Genomic DNA, 11,179 nt, shown 5'->3' on the forward strand with positions numbered 1-11,179 from the left:
AAAAAAAAAAAAAGGTCGAGAAGGAGAGGGTTGATATGTTGTGGGGTTGTTAACCAAAGTCATAAAACAATATGTGTACTACTGTTTCATGAGAAACTATTTGTTCTGTAAGACTTTACCTGAAGTCCAATTAAAAAAAAAAGAATTAATTAAAAAAAAGAGGAAGACCCTCAATGAGATGGATTGACAGTGGCTGCCACAATGGGCTCAAGCATAACAACTGCGAGCATGGCGCAGGACCGGGCAGTGTTTTGTTCTGTGGTGTATAGGGTCACTATGAGTCAGAACTGACTTGACGGCACCTAACAACAACGACAACATATACCAACCAAAAATATACCCCAACCAAACTCCGTAGCTGTAGATTCCAACTCACGGAGATACCACGTGTGTCCCTGTAGAACTGTACAACATATGTGTGTATACCCTATATGCTGAAACATATAGATGTTGAGAAATCTTCTCCTACCTATGATCAACATTTCTAATAAAGAATCTCATATCCAGGGCTCCTCGCTGACCACCCTCACTCCCTGCTAAGGATATCTTTATACTGGTCACTCCTTGCTAAGGATATCTTTATACTGGATAGTGAAGGTAACGTCCCATGGAGGAGACGGAATATGAGCCAGGCTTTAAAGAAGGGCTATGTCACATTTATGAAGAAGAGAGAGGAGATGGGCACAGCTGGGGGAAGATTTTGGCAGCATATATAACTGACAAGGAGCCCTGGTGGCACAGTGGTTAAGAGCTTGGCTACTAACAAAAAGGTCTCAGCAGTTTGAATCCACCAGCTGCTCCTTGGAAACCCTATGGGGCAGCTCTACTCTGTCCTGTAGGGTCACTATGAGTCCGAATCGACTCTATGGCAACAGATTTGTTTTTTTGTTTTTTATAACTGACAAAGTATTCATATCAGAATGATAAAGAACACCTATGACGAAACAAAACAAGATAGATTCTGTGAATGTAAAGTTCCAAAATTTTCAAAAGTGAACTGCACAGTATAAAGGAGACAAAGGAATAAAGGAAAGGAGTAAGAATTCCAAGAGTCAAGGCATAGTTGCCTTGAGGAAGGAGAGAAGGCTGGGGTCAGAAAAGGAATGCTATGTGCTATTACCCTCCCTTTACAGATTTGGAAATGGAGGAACGGGGAGAACTACTAACCTTTGCTTGGCCAAGGGGGCTGACTCAAAGCCCATACTTACAACAGGCAGTGCTAACAAAACAAAGGTAATGAGACTGATCAAGCATTCCCGGTATGGAAAGGACGCCTGGCCTGAGGGAGTGAGGCCAAAATAAGATGAGATATATTCCTTGTTTTATCAGTATCTCAATTTAGAAGTGTTTCCAAGATAAAATTTAATGATTTTGTCTTTCCTTGTATATTGAAACCAGTCAAAGAGATGAAAACATTCTAGGAGTCAAGCAAGTTTAAAGAATATATATCTAGACGGATTTGAACTGCCTACCTTTTGGTTAGCAGCCGAGTTCTTAACCACTGTGCCACCAGGGCTCCTGTTTTGTTTTTTTTGGAGAAGTCAAGCAAGCTTAAAGCATATCTATCTAGGACAGGCAAGTGTATAGAGACCAAAATTCATTAGTGGTTACCAGGGGCAGGTGGGAGGGAGGCGGAAGGGGGACTCACGGCTTAGGTGACGCAGACTTTCTGTTAAGGGTGATGGAAAATTTGGAAATGGACGATGGTAATGGTTGACCAATGTGATAAACGTAGCTAATGTCACTGGATTGTACATGTGAAGAATGTTGAAAAGGCAAATGCTTTGTTACATATATATTTACGTCAATAATAATAATAATAAAGAAGAGTCATTTACACATTTCTGTTCATCTGAATACAGTCTCACCTGTAGTTTTCCGGTGTGGTAAATAGAAAAATAGCACTAGATATTTGGAGATTTACTTACTTGGTGCTCATCATCCTTGAGATGAATCCTGTGTCACAATGCCAGAAGGATGTCAGTCATAACAGTGTGCTTCCTTGTTCAAAAATAAAATGTTAATTAAAAATTTTATGCATGGGAAGCATTGCCCTTATCTTTCTGAAAGATTTCACATACTACCTCCTTAGCTATAAAGCCAGAAAATAATTCTTCTCGAGTCATACTTTCAAGCTTTTATTTTCTGGCAAGATAGAAACTTTCCTGAGTGTGGGATTGGCAGAGTTGGTTAAAGCAGAATGAGAGATTCCTTTTTTCTTTCAGCAGCTTAGAAATATTCTACTTAATTCCCCAAAAACTATCTTTTCTATAGTCCGTATTACTTATTCCCCACATCCATGTTTGATGCTGCAGCAAAGGTGAATTTCGTGGACTAGATGGGCAGTATAAGTTCTTGCAAACTTCTTTGAGACCACAGGTTGAGATCTCATATGAGTGAAGACTGTGTCACTGACAATGTGCTAAAGATCCTTAAAAATGGCCTTATCACTTTGGCCCGGACATTCTACTCTTAGGAATACATCATTCAGAAATAATCAGAAATGCGAATAAAGATTTATGAGCCAACAGCTTTATCATCTGTATTTAGATTATAACAAAAAATAGAAACAGCTAAAATATATAGCAGTAATAGGTGTGTAATAAAATTATTTATGGTATACTCATATAAAGAAACATTTTATAGCCGTTAAAATAGCCTTCAAGAAGTATATAATGACATAGAAAATGCTCCTATATAATATTAAGTGAAAGCAGACAGTAGTCATAACTCTGTGGACAACGCACAGCAAAAAAGCCAATACGCTAAAAGAACATAGAATAAATTAGCAACCGTCTCCAGGTAACACAATTATAGTGATTTGTATTTTCTCCTTTTGCTCTCATTATTTTCTAAATTTATATGGAAAGTATTGCTACTTTAATAAGCAAATTGTTATGTAAAATAATTGTTCCGTTGATACTTAATGAATCATATTCTGGCATATACTAAAGGATAAGCATTAAATATAAAGTAAAACCTGGGTTCTTTTCCACAGATTTCTACTCCACTTAAAAGTCAAAATGAGGTATGCCGTAACCTACTGTAGAATCTGGTGTGTGTGTGTTTGAGGAAAAGGCCAAAAGACAGCAGAACAAAAAGATAATAACATACCCTTTGTAATCATTCCTTTGCTTACTAACTTTGTAATTCCAGACAAGACTTGATCTGTAAAACTGGGATAATTATAGTTATTAAGAAGTTATTTTAAAATGCATGTAAGGTGTTGAGTATAATGCCTGGTTCATAGCAAGTCTGTATTGATGGTATCTGTCATTCGGATTAGGAGGGACCAGGACCAGGCTGGGTTTGGACTGCAAGCCACAGTGAATGTGCCAAGCATATCGGTGCTGTCTCTTACTACTCCTCTTCCTCTTCCAACAAATTTCTTGAACACATTCTCATTTGACTGTCTTTTCCTCCTGCTTGGACTTCTTACCGGGGCCCCAAGGGGTGAGCTCGTGTGGAAGAAGATGGAGTGCACAGGACACGTCACCTAGACAGCTGGAAAGTAAAGGACGACAGCTAAGAAAGAGCTTGTCCAGCTGTGACGATTACAGTGGGGGCCAGGGAGCAAAACAAAGCAAAACGTAGAGGTGAGACATAAAGGGGCTTAGGGCCTTGTGGGATCACAGACTAGCTCTCAGAATTAATTTCAGGATACTTAAAAGAGTAGAGTTTTCTGTAAATGAATGAAGCATTATAATTAATCATTTTATAGGGTCACTATGAGTCCGAATCGACTCAACGACAATGGGTTTTGTTTTTTTTGGTTTTAACCACAAAATACAAAATAAGCTAAAATACAAATTAAACAGAGAGTATAGATACATAAATATTTGGAGTAATATCTCATTTGGAGCCCTGGTAATGCAGTGGTTAAGAGCTTGGCTGCTAACAAAAAGGTCAGCAGTTCGAATCCACCAGTTGCTTCTTGGAAACCCTATGGGACAGCTCTACTACTCTATCCTACAGGGTCGCTATGAGTCGGAATTGACTTGACAGCAATGGGTTTGGTTTTTGGTTTTTTAATATCTCATTTATGTATACGACCATATACCCTGCAACATTAAGTGTCTTAATGCATAACTAAGACCTAAGTTATGCACAAGTACAACTCTAAGCAGGACAAAAATGCTTTCACAAAATTCAAAATCCATATGCCAAGATACCATGAACTCTTATTTTTGACACCACAGATATAAACTTGGGTTTCTAATGCGGTGGATGCCATGGCACACTGTCAGACTCCTTCCAAGACTGAGGCACTCATGCCCCCAGATGCTAGGGTGTGGCCCACACAGCTCTTTTGATGCCGTTTACCCACAGCTGAAGCACCTCACACCTCCTTCCCTGGTGGTCAGTCTGCATCCAGTGACTGGTCAATGAGAGCTTATAATGGCCCAGTCCTCTTGACCCAATTTGGGATAACTCTGCAAATCTATGCCAATCTGGAGCTCCCTGTAGGACCCGCTGATGCCTTTGTTGTGACTGCGATCATACCCAGCTTCACCTTCTGCTCAGTTCTGCTGCCTTCCTGCCTATTTTGATCCCAACAGCACTCCTCAATAAATTTTCTGCACCAAATCTCTGTCTCAGCATCTGCTTTCTGGAATATCTGACCTGCAACATCTGACTTCCAGCCCACATCAAATAGAAACGGCATATTAGAATGGATAAGTCAGACTGCTAGAAGCAGGACACCTAGTCACCTAAAGTCTTGGTGGGTAATGGCAGGACAGTAATTAAGAAGCCAAAAACTATAAAAAAATGGACAGACAAAAAATATATAGCAATAAGGGGCCATTTGGTGTAGTTACAAATACTCCCCACTGGAGAAAGATGTGGCAGTCTGCTTCTGTAAAGATTAACAGCCTTGGAAACCCCATGGAGCAGTTCTACTCTGTCTTATAGGGTCGCTATGAGTTGAAATCGACTCAACTGCAGTGGGTTGAGTTTTTAAGGTGCTATAAACTATAAATGAAATAAAAATTGGTCTGGAAACATAAGAAATGATTTATTTATACTCAGTTGTTTATATTTGAAAAAGTAAGGAACTATGTATATATACTATTTGTATATATTTTCTTTAAAAATATATATATATAAATAAAATGTGCCAGGCTGACACTGCAGTGCAGTAAGAAAAAGACAGTTGATTTCTAAAAGATGTTGGGTTAATTAGATATTTATATGGAAAACTAAGAGTCTTGACTACTACCTCACACCACACATAAATATCAGTTCCGTGTGGATTTCAGATCTAAATATGAAAAAAAAAAAAAACAGCTTTTAGAAGACAACATTAAAAAAACAAACCCATTGCAGTTGAGTCAATTTCGGCTCATAGTGACCCTACAGGACAGAGTAGAACTGCCCCCTAGGATTTCCAAGGATAGGCTGGTGGATTTGAACTGCTGATCTTTTAGGAGAACTTTTCTTTACGTTGGAGAAGGCAAAAATTACATAAGCAGGGCACAAGAAGTGCTAATCTTTAAAGAAAAAAAAGAAGGACCACTTTAAGATAAACAGCTTCAGTTCACCAGAAGTCATCAAGACAATTAAATACTAGCATTCTCCATGCCCCAGCACTCCTCTCTTTAAGCTAATACTCCCTAAAATGTGTACATGTTTTCATTAAAATGCATGTGTAAGAATGGTCACACTATAACTATTTATAATATCCAGAAACTGGAAACTATCCAAATGTCCATCAACAGAGAATTGAATAAACAGTGCGTCCCATACTCACAATGGAATACTACAATGCAATGAGAATATAAACAATATAGGTGAATCGTTCCATTTATAAAAGTTATAAGAACAGGTAAAACGAAGCTGTTGGAAGTCAAATAGTGGACCCATTGGTGTGAAGTAGTGTCTAGAAGGAGGCATGAGGGGGATTTCTGGGGTTGCCGATGTGTTGTTTCTTGACCTAGGTGCTGGTAATACAGGGACATTGTGTTTGTGAAATTTTGTTTATAATATGTGCACTTTTTCCCACATAAAGGTACACTTCAATAAAAGGTTAAAAATGCACTGTTCCTTAAATGATTAAACTTTGATTTTTGCCAAACTCATTTATAATATTACTGTCATTCGGGTGGTGTTAGATCAAGAGGGAAGGAAGGATGGGCTGAGAGAGGGAGATTGATTGTTAGATTCACGCCTGTGTGCCTCTTGTCCAACGCTCCCAACAAAGGCTCTTTGTTATGGTTTGGAAGGTCATCAAAGGACAAATATTGGAAGTGTTGTTTCACAGAGAAAGCCCGAAACCATGCCAGGCAGACCTGTCTGATTAGCCCAAGAAATTATGAAACGAAGACAAGAAAGACAAGACAACTAAGACAAGAAACCAAGCAATTTTGATCTGAAAAATAGAGAAAATTAGCATATGCAAGAATCATTATTACAGAAACTCCTAATTAACCTAAATATCACACTAAATTCTTCATAACTGTTCCGTTCTTGCTGTTGTTGTTAGGGGCCATCATCCCTGACTCACAGTGACCTTACCTACAACAGAACGAAATATTGTCTGGTCCCATGCCATCCTCACGGTAATTATACCCAACTGTTATACCCCCTCTCTGTTTTTAACAAAGCTGAGTCTGAGGTTTAGAAAACTGTGTTTAAAGTGTGTGCATGTGTGTGTGTGTGCTAGTGTGTGTGTGAGTGTGCATGTGAGTGTGAGACTGTGTGAGAGCGAGAGCATGTGTGTGCGTGTGTGCAATCTTTCTCTGAATACACTGGAATCACTTTCTCCTTTTCACTTTTTTTAGATGACACACTGGGGACTGATGAGCAGTCTGTCACTGGTATTTTGGAGAAATTTTTTGAATGATTGTCTCCTACAGACTTCTTTCTGGCCCGGATATTATCACTCACACAAGGGGGTGCAGCGTGCCAGGTTCACTGCATTTAACAGAGTCATTTAGCAGTAAAAGTGTTCAGCAGAAGGGGCAGATGGAGCATATTTATTGACTGAATTCCTCGTGGCCGTTACCTTCAATTGTTGAGAAGTGAAGTTTATCAGAATCGTTGTCCATATCAGCACTTTATAAAAGCTTAGCTATGGAGCTGGAGAATAGGGGTGGCGTTATGTTTAAAAATGAAAACCAGAAAATCAATTTTTCCCCAAGTCCCGGGCAGCATTACAATTCAGATGGAAAACGTCCATGGTTGGCTTGTTAGAAGCTGCCCAAGTGGCAGCAGAAACAGACAGAGGCTGGCGTGGAAATGGGTTATTTCCTGTGGTTCCTCCCACTCCGAGTGCCTGCAGAAAGTGGAGTTGCCCCCTTCTTCTTCATTTGCTGGAAACTGCCAGTACACAGACCCTCCAAACATTCAGCACACCACATTCACACCAGAGAAGCTGCCCTGACCTCTTAAAATATCCTTCTGAACTGGACTGGGTATTTTTAAATCTAAATATCTCCATGTCAGAAACATTCAGCACGTGGGAGGGGAAGCATCTTTTATTTTTCCAGCAAACAGTATTTTTTTTTCTTTTTCCTGATAGTTCTGTGAGAAAAGGGCTAACAAAAATCCACTCAAGATGAATATGAAGGTAATTATTTCTCACTTTCCCAAGATCCCTTTCTGAGGCAAGAAGGTTGGGACTCAGTTTTAGAGAAACCACCAAATGCTGCTCCAGGTGATGGCTGGTGGCTTCTTTTCATTTCTGTCTCATGAGAGGGCTTCCGTTCTATTCTCTGGTGTACACCTCTTTACTTTAGACTATACACCTGCCCACCCTTGCAATGATGAAAGTGATTGTCCTTGGCGCTGCCATGACCCTCTCACTTGTTCACTTTACAAGGATGGGGGCAAAAGGGACCTTTCAAGGCGTTGATACTTGGCACATATTGCAACATCCTAATTTTATGAGAAGGAGCTCACTAAGATCAAGAATTTATTTCCATGACTATTGAGTTTGTAAATTGCACTTAAAAAAGGTAGATTATCTGGTCACATGAAAGAAAATGTGGAAGGAATACAATATCCGGATCCTCAAATTTCATGTTAACTTTTTGTTTGTTTTGTCAAAGGGTACGCATCTAGAAGATGGGTTCCAAACTATTGATAACACCTCATGATTTGAGAGTACTGAGCCCTGGTGGCACAGTGGTTAAGAGATCAGCTGCTAACCAAAAGATTGGTAGTTTGAATCCACTAGCTGCTCCTTGGAAATGCTGTGGGGCAGTTCTACTCTGTCCTATAAGTGTTGCTACGTGTTGGAATCCACTCGATGGCAACGAGTTCAGGTTTTGGGGTTTTTTATTGTTTCTAAAGAATTTTCTGGAAATTTCTCTCATTAGGTTTCTGATGTAGGTAACAGAGCTATTGTCTCCCCTTCACAGATGTTGAAACTAAGCTGAGGGAGAATATGTGATTTGTTGACTATTTAGCCTATTTAGTCTCTAACCCTCTTGCTATTGGTATGTGTCTCTCTACTCTCTGTCTTTAATCCCAATATTGTAGGGATATTCATGGAAAGACCAGTGGTGTGAGCTGACTCACTCCTTCCTCCCTCTATACAGGAACTCCATTCTCTATCAATAATCCCTGGTGTGCCTCAACAATATAAGCCAATGGAAACTGGCTTCTCATCACATACAGAGACTAATAAGGTAGAACACACCAATCATACATACTGTTCAGCATTCTACCCCTGAAGTCACAGCAAATCCTCACACAACCTGGTCTTGGAAAATAGGATGTCACCTGTGAGAAGGTTGTCCAGCCAGCTTCTCTTCAGTGTTAGACTTTTCCCAAAGCATCCATTTTATTTGAGTGCCTTTCTCTTCCCACTGGAACACCTATCTGACTGTCTTTCTTAAAAGACTAAGAAATAATTTTTTGTGTTGGACACAGGCAAAATGTGTCCCTCAGAAATGTGCTCAAAGGACAATTCTATGGAATGTAGTGAATTTGTTTGATAGGGAACAAAATGAAAGAATATTATGGTGGAAAGAGAAGTGTAGAGATAGAAAAATAAAACCATTTGTTTACTAAAGTTTCCTTCCCTACTCCCCTATGAAGAAATGCATTAGATCAATGTATTTCTTTTTAATTAAAAAGTTCAAGGCTGGTTAAACAGACAAATTCTTGGGAGAATAATCCCATCTTCACTTCATAAAGGAGCCAGTTATGGAAAGCATACATCTCATCATGTCTTTATTTTTTACGGTAAACAATGTTCAGAAAATTCCAGTCCAGATTATCACCCCACATTGAGTCACATCACACTTTAGTAAGCAGATTTCGATAACGAAACAGTTGTTGCCGAAAGAGCAAGCTAGAGCAAAAATGATCTAATTGGAGGGGAGGGAGGGAAATAAAGGACCAAAAATGACTACTACAACAACATTTCTTGAGTTCTTCTAGTTCCCTCAATTTACAGAAAGAAGCTAGGACTTCTTTCTTTTTTAACTTTGTTTTTCTTATTGTCGAGCCCTGGTGGTGCAGTGGTTAAGAGCTCGGCTGCTAACCAAAAGGTCAGAAGTTCGAATCCACCAGCTGCTCCTTGGAAACCCTATGGGGCAGTTCTACTCTGTCCTAGAGGGTCGCTAGGAGTCTGGAATCGACTCGACAGCAACAGGTCTTTTGATCTGGTTTCTTGTTGAAGACGTTAACTTCAGATTCACATGCAGAACTCAACCATACGCAAAGTAATTTCTAGCTTGCTTTATCCCAAATAACCCCACACAAGCATTTCAAGTGAATTACTACAAATAATCTGCTAGTGGCTCATGGCTGCTCATAAAATCCTATCTGCTTTACTCAAGCTTTAGAGAAAGGCTTTCTTAAAAAGAAAGAGCAAAGAAGACAAAGGCGGGGAAGGAGAGGAAGAGAGGGAAAATAAACTCAGATACAGAGGAGAATCCAATGAGACAGTGTATTGACCTTTTTTTTTTTTTGCTTTGTCTTAGTTCTGTATTAAACTGTCGCATGTAGAATTTGAGCATTTTTCCCTTAAAAAGTATTCAGTGTAGTCATTCGACTGACAGACAAATGCTCTCTATTTTATTCATTTTGCACCCTGATGGAAAATTATAAGATCTCCTGTTTCTCTCAACTCTAGAGAACGCGAAAGCTCAAATGACTGAGATTATTTTTCTAGATTGTACAATAAGAACTGAATCCATTGTCATGAACTTGTGGTGTTACAAGATGCTACACTGACTTCAAAATCAGCCCAAAAAGATAATGCCATTCAGTGTCTCCTGAGCTCTAAAATGTATTTATTTCCCTATATTTTAAATCTTTGCATAATATCAGTTTGCATGCAGGATACTGTTGTAATTTGTAGTTAATTGGAAAACTTGAGAATGAGAATATCCAATCTGGAGAAGGGATAATTGATTTCAGAATAAGTTAATAGTGTGCTCATGCTAGTCAATATTTAACAGCAGGCTCTCAGAGTGAGGGGGTGGGGAATCCCTGATTTACAATTTGACCATTTCCTGGGGGAGATCCTCCCACCATGGCTGTTTCAAACTACTAACATGATGTCCCTGAATGTCGAGTTGGGTAGAGATGAGCAGAAGTATATCATTTTCAAATCCACCAGCTGCTCCTTGGAAATCCTATGGGACAAATCTACTCTGTCCTATAGGATCTCTATGAATCAGAATCGACTCGACAGCAGTGAGTTTTTAGTATACATATACAATAGATATGAATAATTTCAAGAACATAGATAACAGTAAAACGTAAAATGATTAGCAAATGATGACTTTTTCACAGTCATTACCTTTTGTTTTTAATACAATTGATTTAACTGTAATTTATGTAATTTAATTTTTAATTATGACCATGTTTAACACCCACACATAACATTCCTGAAACTTTAACGAGTATTCTTGAGAGCCACCAAAAACTGGCTCCAGCACACTGCTGACTGACAAACATGTGCTTATGAAAAACAAACAAAATATATATTTTAACTTACTACTTGGGAAACTGTCATTCATTCAAGCATCTGAAAACATGCTGCCTTGGTAATCAATTCAACTGACTTTTATCAGTCTCCACCCTGCTGTTCCGGCAATTATGTTTAGTTATTGGGAGACACAAAGATGTGTCAGAGATGGCTTCTGCTCTCAAGAAGCTCACAGTCTACAGTAGAGGACAGGTCTGTACCAGGGCAGACTGGGGTGAGTGTTGTATAACA

Source organism: Trichechus manatus, unplaced genomic scaffold (assembly GCF_000243295.1).
Source record: "Trichechus manatus latirostris isolate Lorelei unplaced genomic scaffold, TriManLat1.0 scaffold00004, whole genome shotgun sequence".
Taxonomy (NCBI): domain Eukaryota; kingdom Metazoa; phylum Chordata; class Mammalia; order Sirenia; family Trichechidae; genus Trichechus; species Trichechus manatus.